Source organism: Dasypus novemcinctus, chromosome 2 (genome assembly GCF_030445035.2).
Source record: "Dasypus novemcinctus isolate mDasNov1 chromosome 2, mDasNov1.1.hap2, whole genome shotgun sequence".
Taxonomy (NCBI): Eukaryota; Metazoa; Chordata; class Mammalia; order Cingulata; family Dasypodidae; genus Dasypus; species Dasypus novemcinctus.
This window is the reverse complement of record NC_080674.1, coordinates 186,304,721-186,318,785: the sequence shown is the minus strand read 5'-3', so window position 1 is coordinate 186,318,785 and position 14,065 is coordinate 186,304,721. Positions and strand designations below refer to the sequence as shown.

Genomic DNA, 14,065 nt, shown 5'->3' with positions numbered 1-14,065 from the left:
TAGATCCTAGGGGGCAGGGTTTGAGTGTCATGTGGAGGAAAGTTAACAGGACTTGAATGATGAACTATCATATATGGATCCTGATGAAGAGGGAGGAGTTAGAGAAGACTGATATGTCTGACTGAGTGACAGGTGACAATGCCATTCACAAAAGGAAGAATGTATGTGTGTGTGGGGAAGGGAATTAATGTGTTCCCTTTTATTTTTTTTAAAGATTTATTTATTTAATTTCCCCCCCTCCCCTGGTTGTCTGTTCTTGGTGTCTATTTGTTGCGTCTTGTTTCTTTGTCTGCTTTTGTTTCTTTGTCCGCTTCTGTTGTCGTCAGCGGCACGGGAAGTGTGGGCGGCGCCATTCCTGGGCAGGCTGCACTTTCTTTTCACGCTGGGCGGCTTTCCTCATGGGCGCACTCCTTGTGCGTGGGGGCTCCCCCACGCGAGGGACACCCTTGCGTGGCACGGCACTCCTTGCGTGCATCAGCACTGCGCATGGCCAGCTCCACACGGGTCGAGGAGGCCCGGGGTTTGAACTGCGGACCTCCCATATGGTAGACGGACGCCCTAACCACTGGGCCAAAGTCCGTTTCCCATGTGTTCCCTTTTAGACATATTGCTTTTGAAATGTCTGTGAGATAGTTGGGGAGACATCTAGGATAGAGGTAGTTAAAAGGATCTGGAGCTTGTGGAAGATGGGGCTGGGAGTGAAGATGTGAGATGTGTTTGTGTGTGGAGAGTGTGGATTGCACACAGAGCAGCAGACATAAAGGTGGAGTGGAGGCCAGGGCCTAGACATACCACATTATTCTAACCGTTCCTCTTCTGCCTCTCTTGGAAAATGTGGATTTTGATCATTATACCAAGATATGTAAGATGTTAAAATTAGGAGAAGCTGGGTGATGGGTATTTGGAAACTGCTGTCTTTGCAACTGTCTTAGTTTCCCAGGCTGCTGTGACAAATACCAAACAATGGCTGGCTTAAACAATGAATATTTATTGTCTCACAGGTTTGGAGGATAGAAGGCTTGCTTCCTCTTGGGGTTGGTAGCATTCTGGCTGCATGGCTGACCTTGGGTTCCTTGGCTTTCCCATAACATGGAGATGTCTTCTTTCTCTTTTGGACTCCATTGACTTTCAGCTTTTTCTCCAGGTAACTTTCTCTTCATAAAGACTTCCAGAAATAGGATTAAGACCCAGTCTCATTCAGGTGGGCCACACCTTAACTAAAAATAGCATCTTCAAAAGGTTCTGTTAACAATGAGTTCATACTCACAGGAATGGATTAAAATTAAGAACATGGTTGGTTGGTTGGTTTTTCCTCCTTCCTTGCATATATATTTCAACCTGTCACAGCAAAATTATTTCAAAATTAAAGTTTAAAAAAAGACCTGAAGTGGGTTGTACTGAGTGCAGCAGGACATCCTTTATGCTTTTTTAAAATAACATTATATAATGTCTAATTGACATCTAATAAACCACACGTATTTAACATATACCGGTTAAGTTTTGACACATGTATTCTCTTGTGAAACCCATCACCACAATCAGAATAGTGAATATATCCATCACCCACAAACATTTCTTCGTGTCTTTTTGTTATCCTTCCTTCCTAACCCACCTCCCACCAGGCAACCACTGATTTGTTTTGTGTCACTGTCAGTTACTTTGCATTTTCCTTGTTTTATGTAAATAGAGTCATACGTGATGTACTCTTGTCTCTTTATTTCACCCAGTGTAATTATTTTTTTTTTAAAGATTTATTTATTTATTTAACTCCCCCCCTCCCCCGGTTGTCTGTTCTCTGTGTCTATTGGCTGCGTCTTGTTTCTTTGTCCGCTTCGCTTGTCGTCAGCAGCACGGGAAGTGTGGGCGGCGCCATTCCTGGGCAGGCTGCACTTCCTTTCGCGCTGGGCGGCTCTCCTGACGGGGCGCACTCCTTGCCCGTGGGGCTCCCCTATGCGGGGGACACCCCTGCGTGGCACGGCACTCCTTGCGTGCATCAGCACTGCGCATGGGCCAGCTCCACACGGGTCAAGGAGGCCCGCGGTTTGAACTGCGGACCTCCCATGTGGTAGACGGACGCCCTAACCATTGGGCCAAGTCCGTTTCCCCAGTGTAATTATTTTGAGATTAATCCATATTGTTGCTTGTATAAATAGTTCATGCCTTATTGCTGAATTTTATTTCATTGTATTCCATGTTTTAAAAATCCATTCTGTTGATGGACATTTGAATTGTTTCCAGTTTTTGCCTATTACAAACAAAGCTGCTATGAACACTTTTGTACAAGCATTTGTATGTATATATATTTCCTTCTCTCTTGGGTAAACATGTAAGTGTGGAATCGCTGGGTCATATAGTAGGTCTATGTTTAATTTCAACAGCAGTATGAGAGTTTCAGTTCTTCCACATACAAATGCTTGTTATCAACAGTCTTTTTAATTTAAGCTATTCTAATAGATATGTTGCAGTTTTAATTTACATTTCTCATTATGACGAATGATGTAGAGCATCTTTTCATTCATGTTAGCATGGGATATCATTTTCCCTTATTTTAATTTTAACCTATTTGTGTGTTTATATTTAAAGTATGTTTCTTGTAAACAGCATACAATTGAGTTTTTTTTAATGCACTCTGTCTATCCTTGCCTTTTAAGTGGGATTTTTAGACCATTTATATTTAATATGATTACTTCTGTGATAATGATTAAGTCTAACATCTTTCTGTTTTCTGTTTGTCACATCTGTTATTTGCTCCCTTTTCCCTCTTTTTCTGGATTAATTTTCTGGGTAAATTTTTTATGATTCCAGTTTATCTCCTTTGTTGGCTTATTGTGTGTAATTTTGTTATTATTTTAGTGGTTGCTCTAGGAATTATAGTACATATCTTTAACTTACCGTAGTCTACTTCAAGTAATATTATACCACTCCACATACAGTGTAAGACTCTTACAATAGTGTTTTTCCATTACTTCTCCTCTGAACTTTATGCCATTGTTCTGTTTTTCTTATACATAAACTATAAACCTTACAAGATATTATTTTTGTTTATATAATATATTGTAAAGATATTTAAGTAATAAAACATTGTATTTATTAACCCATATAGTTGTTATTTCCAAGGTTCTTCTTTCTTTTGTGTATCATTTTTCTTTTGCCTAAATGACTTCCTTCTTTTGGTGTTTGTATGTTTTAAAAGTCTTTTTTTCCTTCAGTTTTGAAAGATACTTTTGCTGGGTATAGGATTCTAGGTTTATGGGTTTTTTCTTTCAGTACTTTACATATATTGCTCCATTGTCTTTCTTTCTACTTACATTGATATTGATGAGAAATCTGCCTCATTCTTTTCTTTGCTCCTTTGTATTTGACATTCTTTTTTTTTCTGTGACTGCTTTTAAGATATTCTCTTTATTACTGATTTTGAAAATTTTCATTAAGATGTTCCCTGGTGCTTTCTTGATATTTCTTCTTCTTGGAGTTTGTTGAGTTTCTTGGGTCTGTGGGCTTAGAGTTTTCATAAAATTTAGAAAATTTCACGCATTCCTTTTTTTCTTTTTCCCACTAGAATTTAAGCCCCATGAGAGCAGGGACTTCATTTTTTTCCCTGCTGCGTCTCTAGTGCCAAGAACGGGATCTAGCACATAGTAGGGATCAGTAAATGTTTATTGAATGAACAACTGAATATTAGTTGTTCCTTTCAGCTGTCGGATCAGACATTATTTCTTCAATTATTTTTCTAACTTCCTCTTCTTTTGGAGCTCCAAATACATGTATATTAGGCTATTTGAAGTAGCTCCATAGTTTATTGGCACTTAAAAAAATTTTTTTTTCTCTCTGCATTTTATTTTGAACAGTTTCTGTTGTTACCTCTTTAAGTTCACTTTTTTTTTCTTTTGCAATGACTAATATACTGTTAATCTTTCCAGTATATTTTTTTCATTTCATACATCGTAGTTTTTATCTTTAAAAGTTCAAGCTGGGCCTTTAAAAAAACTTGTATCTTCCATATGTCTAACTTTTTGAAAATGTGGAGTATAGCTGTAATTGTTTTGTTGTCTTCGATAGTTCTAACTGCTTCAGTTCTAGGTCAGTTTTGATCAGATTTTCTCCTCCTTACAGATCCTATTTTTCTGCTCCTTTCATGTCTGTTGAGCTCTTATAGAATGCCAGACATTGTAAATTTTACCTTGTTGTTTGGGGCTATTTTAGTATTTGTAGCAGTTTGATATTGTTGATGAATTCCAAAAAGAAATATTGGATTATGTTTGTAAACTGATCTTTTCCTCTGGGCATTTAGATTATATTGGGTTCATTGGTTTACTTGATTAAGTAATTATGTAAACCTCTTGTCAGTAGGGCATTGAGTACCCACCCCTTGGTGGGTGGGGACTCGCAGATAGAAGGTATGGTGAAGAACAGAGTTAGGGGTTTTTGATGATGGAGTTTTGATGTTGGAGTTTGATGCTGAAGCCTTGAGCTGGAACCCCATGAAGTAAGCTCACAGAGGAAAGAGAAGCAAGACCCTGGAAAGGAAGAACGCAGGAAGCCTGAACCCTCACAGACATTGGCAGCCATCTTGCTCCAACACGTGAAAGTAGACTTTGGCGAGGGAAGTAACTTAATGCTTTATGGCCTGGTATGTGTAAGCTCCTACCCCAAATAAATACCCTTTATAAAACCAACCAGTTTCTGGTATTTTGTATCATCACCCCTTTGGCTGACTAATAACAGTATTCTAAAAAAATATTCTTGAGATTTGCTTTGAAAGGAGGTTAAATTACTTAAAAGCAATTTGAGTTTTAAAGTCTTCCTTTCAAGATTGGTTATATGACACCAGAACTGTGTTCAGAATAGGGCTAATGACTACCCCCTACAAAGGCAAGATCCTGTGAATGCTCTGCCCAATGTCTCATGGAACTTGAGGTTTCACAGTCTTGCTAGTAGAAATGGGCACTATTCCTGGTCCTGTGTAATTACTGGAAACTGTTCCCCTCTAATCCTCTCAGATGGTTCTTCCCCTAGCCTCGGGTAGTTTCCTCACATGCGTGCTTGCACTGCTCAGTGCTCCACTGGATAATCAAGAAGAGCCTTCAGAGATCTCCAGGGTTCTCTTTCTGTGTAGCTCTCTTCTCTGCAGTATTCTGTCCTGTGTACTCTGAACACCTCAGTCTCTCTGAACTCTCAGCTCTGTCTGCCCAACTCAAATTGCTTCCCAACCTCTGCCAGTTTCCTCATTGTGACACTCATCGTGTCACAGCCTGGATTCTCTTTTAAGGTGGTAAGGTAAGGTGATTGTAGGAATCATCCTTTGTTGTCTAGTGTTCAGTGTCTTCAAAACCATTGTTTCATATATTTTTTTCTTGGGTTTTGGTTGTTTCAGGTGGGAGGGTCATTTTGATGACTTTTGATCAGTCTCTTCCTTGTTTATTACATATTTTTCCCCTTCAAAATCCACATTGAAAGAAACCTTTCTCTGCAACAAAAAACTAAAAACTCGGCAGTGTGTTCCTATCATCCTGTGATTGCTTTGCATTTGTGAGGCGAGTAGCACATTATCCCCTTTGTACAGATGCCTCAGAGAGGTGAAGTGATTGACAGTTGAACACAAGGTCACATAGTTTTAAGAGGCAGAACCAGAACTGAACCCACATCCCTGCTACACTCTACTGCCCTTGTATTTCACAGAGGCACACAAAGGAAGGGTTGGTATTATTACATTTTTAAAAGTATTTCTTTGGGAGGGAGAATGGGCTCAGGGAGTAATATCCCCAAGTTACAGAGTTAATGAGAGGGGAGGTTGGAGAGGGTTTTGGGTCCGTGTGTGGTCTTCTTACCGCACCCCTACCCCAACTCACTCCAGAGAAAGGGAGGGTAGCCAACACATCCCATTAGGCAAGAGCATCATTAGGCAAGAGCATCAGAGCTATGGAACTGGAGGTGTGGAACTTGGCCTGGCTTAATGGGAGATCTTGGTGCGGTAGGGGGGTAGAGGGAGCGGGGTAGGGGGTGGATGGAGAGTACCTGCTGCTCAGCAGCAAGGGGTGTGTGGGAACAGTGGGGAGGAATAGGGAAACACCAGAAAGTGTGGGAGCTGTGAGTGGAGGGTGTGGTACCTGAGGTGGAGGCGAGGGGGGAGCAAAGGTCCAGCTGGCTTCCACCATCTCCTGGATTGTGTAACTTGCTGCTCCTCCCCCTCCCTCTAAGTGAGAAAGGTGGGAAAAGAAAACAAGCCATGAGTAGGTGAGGTGTTAGGGAGACAGCTTGCAAGGGTGGGCAGCACAGATGACAGGCGGGTGGGGAGGGAGGTAGTGGGAGGCGAATGTACAGATCTGAGCACTGAGATGGGGGTAGGGGAGGAGGTGGTGAGGGCTCAGCCTGGGGTGCAGAGTTGTGAGTGGTGACACACTGTGTGACCTTCCCTTCCTCCCTCCACCGCAGGGGCAGGGAAGAAGAAGGCATGTGGTTTTTCCCTGGCCACAGGGAAAACTTTGAAATGTTACTGGTGTGCTTATTTTGATTGAGATTCCCTTTGGACTAGGGTTTTAGTGTGGAATGGAATTGAGTGTAAAAGCTACCATTTATTAAGTGCCTACTATATGCTCAGAACCCATTTCAGCTGCATCAACTCATTTCATTATCACAGTTACCCTGAAGTGGCTACTATTACTAATTTAATTTTACAGTGAGGAGTCGTAGTCTTGGAGGTGATGGCTCATGCAAGCACCCTATGCTTTATTTTCTTTTTTCAGTGAGAGATGTTGATGAGGAACTTTATTTTCTTTTTTCAGTGAGAGATGTTGGTGAGGAGCTTTATTTTCTTTTTTCAGTGACAGAGCTGTTGGTGAGGAGCCAGAGCCTACTGAGTTAGAACTCACAAATGGTTTTTTGTTGTTGTTGTTGTTAATTATTGATTGATTTTCTTTGATAATCAGACCTATTCAGATCGTCTATTTATCTTTGAATTTCGATAGATTGTGACTTTCAAAGAGTTGGTCCATTTCATTTAAATTATTAAATTTTTAGGCATAGAGTTGCTGATGCGCTTTGATTTTTTTCTTTTGGTGTTTCATTTTGGGTAGTTTCCATTGCTCTATCTTCAAGTTCACTAATCTTTTCTTTTGCAATGTCTTTACTATTAATCTCATCCTGTGTATTTTTCATCTCCAGAAGTTTGATTTGGGTCTTCTTTATATCTTCAATGTCTTTACTTAACTTTTTGCAAATATGGAATACAGTTATTATAATCATTTTTTTTAAGATTAATTTTATTTCTCTCCCTTTTCCCCCACTCCGTTGTCTGCTCTCTGTGTCCATTCGCTGTGTGTTCTTCTGTGTCTGCTTGCATTCTTGTCACGCGGCACTGGGAAACTGTTGCTCTTTTTTTGTTGTTGTGTCATATTGCTGTATCAGCTCTCTGTGTGTGCGGTGCCACTTCTGGGTGGACTGTGCTTTTTTCGCGTCGCCCTCCTTGTGGGGCGCACTCCTTGTGTGCAGGTAGCACTGTGCATGGGCCAGCTTCCCACACGAGTCAGGAGGCCCTGGATATCGAACCCTGGACCCTCCATATGGTGGGCAGATGCTCTTATCAGTTGAGCCACAACCACTTCCCTATTATAACCATTTTAATGTCCTTCTTAGCTAATTCTAATGTGTCAGTTATCAGTCAGTTTTGAGTTATTGATTATCCTCATTACGGTTTATATTTTCCTGCCTGGTATCTTTGATCAGATGCCAGATGTTTCATTTTACCTTGTTGGGTGCTGTATATTTTTGCATTCCTGTAAAACTTCTTAATCTTTGCTCTGAAATGCAGTTATGTTACTTGGAAGCTGTTTGATTTTTGGAGGGGGGTGTGTGTCTTGCTTTTATGATTAGTTAAGAAGGTCTAGAACAATGCTTAGTCAGGGACTTGTTATTTCCCATAACTAAGGCAAGCCCCGGTAAGTACTCTACCCAGTGCTCTGGGAATTTTCAGGCTTTCAGTCTGGCTGGTGGCCCTGTTCCCTCTAATCCTTTTGGGTGCTTCTTTCCACAGGCTCAGTATTTTCCTTACATGCGTGTGCTCATTGCTACTCTGATGTATACCTGAGAGGGACCCTCTGCAGAAGTCTGGGGTTCTGTCTTGGGACAGCTCTTTCCTCTCTGGTTCTCTGGCCTAGGAACTCAGGCTCCCTTGGTCTGTCTGGACTGTCAGCTCTGTCTCCTCAACTCAGGGAATCTGCTGGGTTCTGCCTCAGTTCCTCTTCCTGGGCTTTAGCCTAGAATCTCTCTCAGTTCGGTAAGCTGAGGTAGTTCAGAGTTTATCTTGTTTGTTTCTCATCTCTCAGGAATCGTTGTCTTTTGTTGTTTGTCTAGTATCTTGAAAATTGTTGTTGCCTTTTTGGGGGGGGAGTGTTGCACTAGTTTACTTGGGCTGGTCCCGGGTGGGGCCCCTGGAAGAAGGTATTGGGCCTCTTGGTGGTGAAGCGTGGCTTGTGCTGGCGCCGCAGGACGTGGTGGGGCAGCAGGAACTTGATCTTGGAGTCATGGAACTCCTTGATGGACAGCTGGTGGCACTTGCTGGCTGCGATCTCCTCCACTTCATGACCTGGATGGAATAGGTGTGCGTGTGGTGCTGGACTCCCAGTCTGGGGGGGTGAGGAGCAAAGTCAGCACCCCCCACACTGTGCAGTGCCCCCTGGGGGCATAGAACCTCCATATTCACTCTGAGAGGCATGGCACAGCCCCCAAAGGCGACAAGATTCGCTTGCTATCCACACCGCTGTTTGAGCCGCTGTTACAAGAAACTGCAGCTCTTGGTTCGGGTGTGAGTGTTGCGTATATTTTTAATGGTTTTTTTGGTAGTTTTTGGTGGGAAGATGAATTGGAAATATTACTCCATCTTGGTTAGAAGCAGAAATTCTCAATTTTTATAATGAAAATGTTTAATGATAGAGAAGCATAGAAAGAATGATACAATGATTATTGGTATGCCCACCACCTAGATTCAGTAACTGTTAGTATTTTGGTACAAGTGTGTGCCAAGCATATATTTAATTGATGAACCACTTGTAACTAAACCATAGAAAACAGGACACATTCTCCTTAAAAACATTAGGATGCAGTTCCTAAAAAAAGGAGCTCCTATTGTATAATCATATCCTTATCACATCTGAGAATATTATATTATGTCCCAGTATCATCTGTATTAGTTATCTGCTGCTGCGTAACAAATTACTTCAAAACATAGCAGTTTAAAACAACAAGTCTTGGGGAGCGAATGTGGCTCAGGTGGTTTGGCACCTGCTTCCCACATGGGAGGGCCCAGCTTTGGTTCCCAGTGCCTCCTAGAAACAACAACAGGAAAACCAAACAACAAGCAAACAAATGAAATAACCAACTCAGGGGAGCTGATGTGACTCAGTGGTTGAGCACTGGCTTCCCACAAAAGAGGTCCAGGGTTCAATCTCTGGTCCCGGTACCCCCCCCACACACAACAACAAACAAAAAGCAAGCATTCATTATCTCATAGTTCCTAAGTATTAGGGATCTGAGAGCAGCTTAGCTGGGTGGTTCTGCCTCAGTGTCCTTGAATGAGGTTGCAGTAAGTCTGTTATCCATAGCTGCAGTCACTTCAAGACTCTACTAAGGGGAAGCGGACTTGGCCCAGTGGATAGGGCATCCACCTACCACATGGAGGTTCCGCGGTTCAAACCCAGGGCCTCCTTGACCCGAGTGGAGCTGGCCCATGCGCATTGCTAATGCGTGCAAGGAGTGCCGTGCCATGCGGGAGTGTCCCCGCATAGGGGAGCCCCATAAGCAAGGAGGGGCCGCCCAGCGCGAAAGAAAGTGCAGCCTGCCCAGGAATGGTGCCGCACACATGGAGAGCTGACACAGCAAGATGACGCAACAAAAAGAAATACAGATTCCTGGTGCCGCTGATAAGGATAGAAGTGGTCACAGAAGAACACACAGCGAATGGACACAGAGAGCAGACAACTAGGGGAGAGGGGCAAGGGGAGAGAAATTAAAAAATAGATCTTAAAAAAAAAAAGACTCAACTAAGGTTGAAGGATCCACTTCAGAGCTCATTCACGGGCTCATGCCTGGAGGCCTCAGCTCCTCACTTCCTTGCTCTCTCCATAGGCTCCTGAGTGTTTTCCTGGCATGGCAGGTGGCTTTGCCCAGAGTGAGGGAGCACATGTGAGGGAGTGACCAAGATGGTAGCTGTAATCTTTTATAACCTAATCATGTTGGTTACATACTATCGCTTCTGCTGTGTGGTATTGGACTTACAGACCAACTATGGTCTAATGTAGGAGTGGAAAAATAAGGGTGTGCCGGCAGGGAGCACTGTGTTCCATCTGGGAGGCCGGCTACCACATCTCCAAATATCCAACCCATATTCAGATTTCTCCAAATGACCTGAATGTATGTGGTGGTTTTCTTTTTTTTTTTTTTTTTTTTTTTAAACCAAGATCCATTCATTGCATTTGATTGTTATTTCTATTTCGTCTCTTTTATCTAGAACATTGACTCTTTAAGAGACCAGGCCAGTTAACTATCTTCTAGAATACTCACAATCTAGGTTTACTGATTGTTTCTTCCCTTGACTTCTTCCTCTGTCCCCTGCATTTCCTAGGGACTGGAGTTGGGTCAAAAGGCTGATTAAATTCAAGTTAAACATTCTGGCAAGAAGATGTCATAGGAGAAGTTGTGTACTTCACTTAGAGGCACAGAATGTCAGAAGGTCCTACAATTAGTGATGCTAAGTTTGATCATTTGATTCCCACTGCTTTTTAAACAGACTTTCAACCAATCCACCTGTTTTAAGTCCCACCTTCACATCCCTTTCAAAGGTGCTTGATGCCTCCAATTCCAGAGGCCTTCTGCAGATTTCTGGTGCTAACTGGCCAGCTTCTGGGCTTGCCCCAATGCCAATGCAGATTTCAGCTTCCTCATCTGCTAAGAAAGTTTCTTTCCAGCTTCCATAATTTTGTTGTTGTTGTCTCGTCTCCTTTTCTCTTTGTTGTCATGAGTTTAATGCCTTTTAAATCCATCTACTGTCATTTTAGTTGTGTTTTGGAAGAAACAAAGGAATACATGGGCATGTTCAATTCACCATGTTGGGCCAGAAGTTCATCTTTGCTTAAGCTAGTTCAGCTTTGGTTTTTGTCACTTGTAACTCAAGTTCGATTAATTATTTCCCTTTGCAGATGAAGAATCTCAGACCCAAAGAGGGTTGCTTATGTGCCCAACGTGGCATGGCTGATAGATGGGGTGATGCCAGGATTGGATTTCATATCTGCCTGATTCCAAAGTCTGTGCTCTTCCCTAGGCTCTCCTATAGTCCCACTCCCACCTCTTCCTCCTTCAGGCACTTAGAATTTTCAGTATATCACACATTAATCAAATTCTGAGGAACTGGCACCTTGTGACCAAACATGTACACAGAAGTCTGATAAAAATCAAAAGTCCATATATATATATATATATATATTTTAAAAGATTCATTTATTTATTTCTCTCCCCTTCCAACTCCACCCCAGTTGTCTGTTCGCTGTGTCTATTTGCTGCGTGTTCTTTGTCGACTTCTCTTGTTGTCAGCAGCACAGGAATCTGTGTTTCTTTTTGTTGCGCCATCTTGTTGTGTCAGCTCTCCGTGTGTGCGGCGCCATTCCTGGGCAGGCTGCACTTTCTTTCACGCTGGGCGGCTATCCTTATGGGGCGCACTCCTTGCGCATGGGGCTCCCCTACGTGGGGGACACCCCTGCGTGGCACGGCACTCCTTGCGCGCATCAGCACTGCGCATGGGCCAGCTCCACATGGGTCAAGGAGGCCCAGGGTTTGAACCGCGGACCTCCCATGTGGTAGACGGACGCCCTAACCGCTGGGCCAAGTCCGCCACCAAAAGTCCATATATTTTGTCCAGCTCTTTCCACCTACTGGAATGCTGTGACTGCATCTGAGCCTCCTGCCCCACCCCCTTCCTGGAAGTATACAGTAAGTGATCCATGGAGAAGCATATGAAGTATCTTAGATAGTATCCAAAGATTCAATCTGTGAAGGGCATCAGGTGATCTCTTAGCTTCCTTCTTTCTTAACAGAAATATTGGTATTGTGTGAGTCCAGGTTAATACTAGCTTCTGTAACAAACATCTTAAATATGGCTCAAATAAAATAGAAGTTTATTTTTTGTTCAAAATCAGCATTTCTCCTTCAATTGGTGATTCAAGACTCAGGTTTCTTCCATTTTATGGTTCCACTATCTTCAAAGCTTGACTTCTAAGATGCCTATCTGCGTCAAACGACAGAAGAGGAGGAACATGATGAAGGGTTTGGGAAGGTTCTTGTGGGCAATCCTGGAAGCAGCATGTATCACTTCTGCCCACCTTCCTTTGGTCAGAACTGTCACTGGGCCACATGTAACTGCAAGGGGGAAAGGGAAATACATGGGCTTATCTATACAAGAATAACTCCATGCCAAAGCGTAGGGGCCTCACTGATCCTTCCTGTGCCTGCCTCTTGTCCTGGGCATAAATGTGTGGCCCTAGGAATTCCCCTGTTTAAACAGATACAAATGTCCCCTCCCCTCTTCCCTAGGAAACATTTTCCTCTTGGTGCTGGTCACTGCGCTGTATGTCCTATAGCCACCAATCCCCTGCCCTGGGCAGCATGACTTGACTGCCCTCCCACAGCACATGTAGGACAAGTTCTAGAATGGAGAGACCCTAAGGCCACCCCCCTGACAGATTGGGCCAGACATGCACACTCCCAGTATGTGCACAAGGTTACTCTGCTCCCTCTGGAATTGGTACCAAGGATCCACACCAGGAGCATGGTGTGGCTCTGTGCCAAGCAGGTGAGGGGTTAGGAGGGCCCCAGGAGATCTTGCTGCTTTTGAGTACCCTTTCTCCTGATTTGGCGCTTGCCCGGTTGTTGCAGCCCATTAACTGTTTTCTGGAACTTCGAGAAAGATGTTTCTGCCATTTCTTGTAGGTTGGTCAAAGCTTCTTGGGGAGTGGGGAACAGATGGGGATGGCGCTCTGAAGCATCTCATTCTGCTATGTCGAATAAGGCCAGGGATTCTTGAGTTTTGAAGTGAAATAATTCTAAACTAAAGTGCACATGTATGAGCCTAAAGACATTGTTTCCAGCATTTTCACGTAGCCACTTGGTATGTGTGTGCATAAGTATGTTTGTTTAATTCTCTTAACACTCTCTGAGGTATTATCATTGTCCCCATGGTACAAGTAAGAAAGCTGAGACCCTTGTCCAAGATTATGGAATTGGTCCATCTGAATAACTTCTTTAGGGATCATTTTCAAATATGACTACTTAGCTGCCTTTGGACCCTGTTCAGGAGCAAACAATGACAAAAAATTCTCATTTCTGTAAACTCTGTGGGGTGGCTGTCCCTCTTGAGTTAGGATGGCATTTTTCAGATTCATTAACTAAGACCGACAAAGGGTTAGTGAATGACTCTGTATTTTAGGTTCTATTTCAGAGATAAGGAAATAGATGAGGTGAAGTGACAGCACATGACAGTCCCTATACAAAACCAGGTGTGTTTGACTCGTGTCTTTGTACCATAGTGTAGTGGTGGTGAATGGTGCTTTAAATAAATAGAAGCCATTTATTTTATGAGAGTAAATGGAAAATTCAGGTTACATTAAAATTTAAATTAATAAAAGAAATTTAAATTTGGGTTTTAATCCTCATTAATGGGAATTTAGCACTGAATCTCACTTCTGCCTGTTACTAACTTCGTGGTCTTGGATGAGTGTGTTTGCTTCCTGGAGCCTCACTTTTTTCTTCTAGTATACAAGGGTGGCAGTACCTAATTCACAGGGATTTCTTATTGGGTGAAGAAGATGGCACCTGTGAGCGGGCTTTATACAGAGCTCCCAGAACGCAGAACAGGGAACTTGACCCACAAACCTGTCGACTCGGCTGGGGAAGGAAACAAATGCCTCATAAATTAGTGGACCAGCCATACAGGAACTCGGGACTGTGGGGGCTGGAGGACACATGACACAGGCCATTGAAAGGGACAGGAGCACCACAAGTCAGTCCGCATGGACTATTGTAC

The 14,065-nt window shown here is 43.0% G+C and overlaps 1 non-coding gene across 1 annotated transcript; it reads right to left on the bottom strand.

Moving 5' to 3' along the window:
- Positions 1-8,675: 8,675 nt before the first annotated feature.
- On the bottom strand, positions 8,676-8,805 carry LOC111759054 (small nucleolar RNA SNORA68). Its single transcript, XR_002793149.1, has one exon. It is a non-coding gene; the product is annotated as a small nucleolar RNA SNORA68 (small nucleolar RNA).
- Between the last annotated feature and the right edge of the window lie 5,260 nt (positions 8,806-14,065).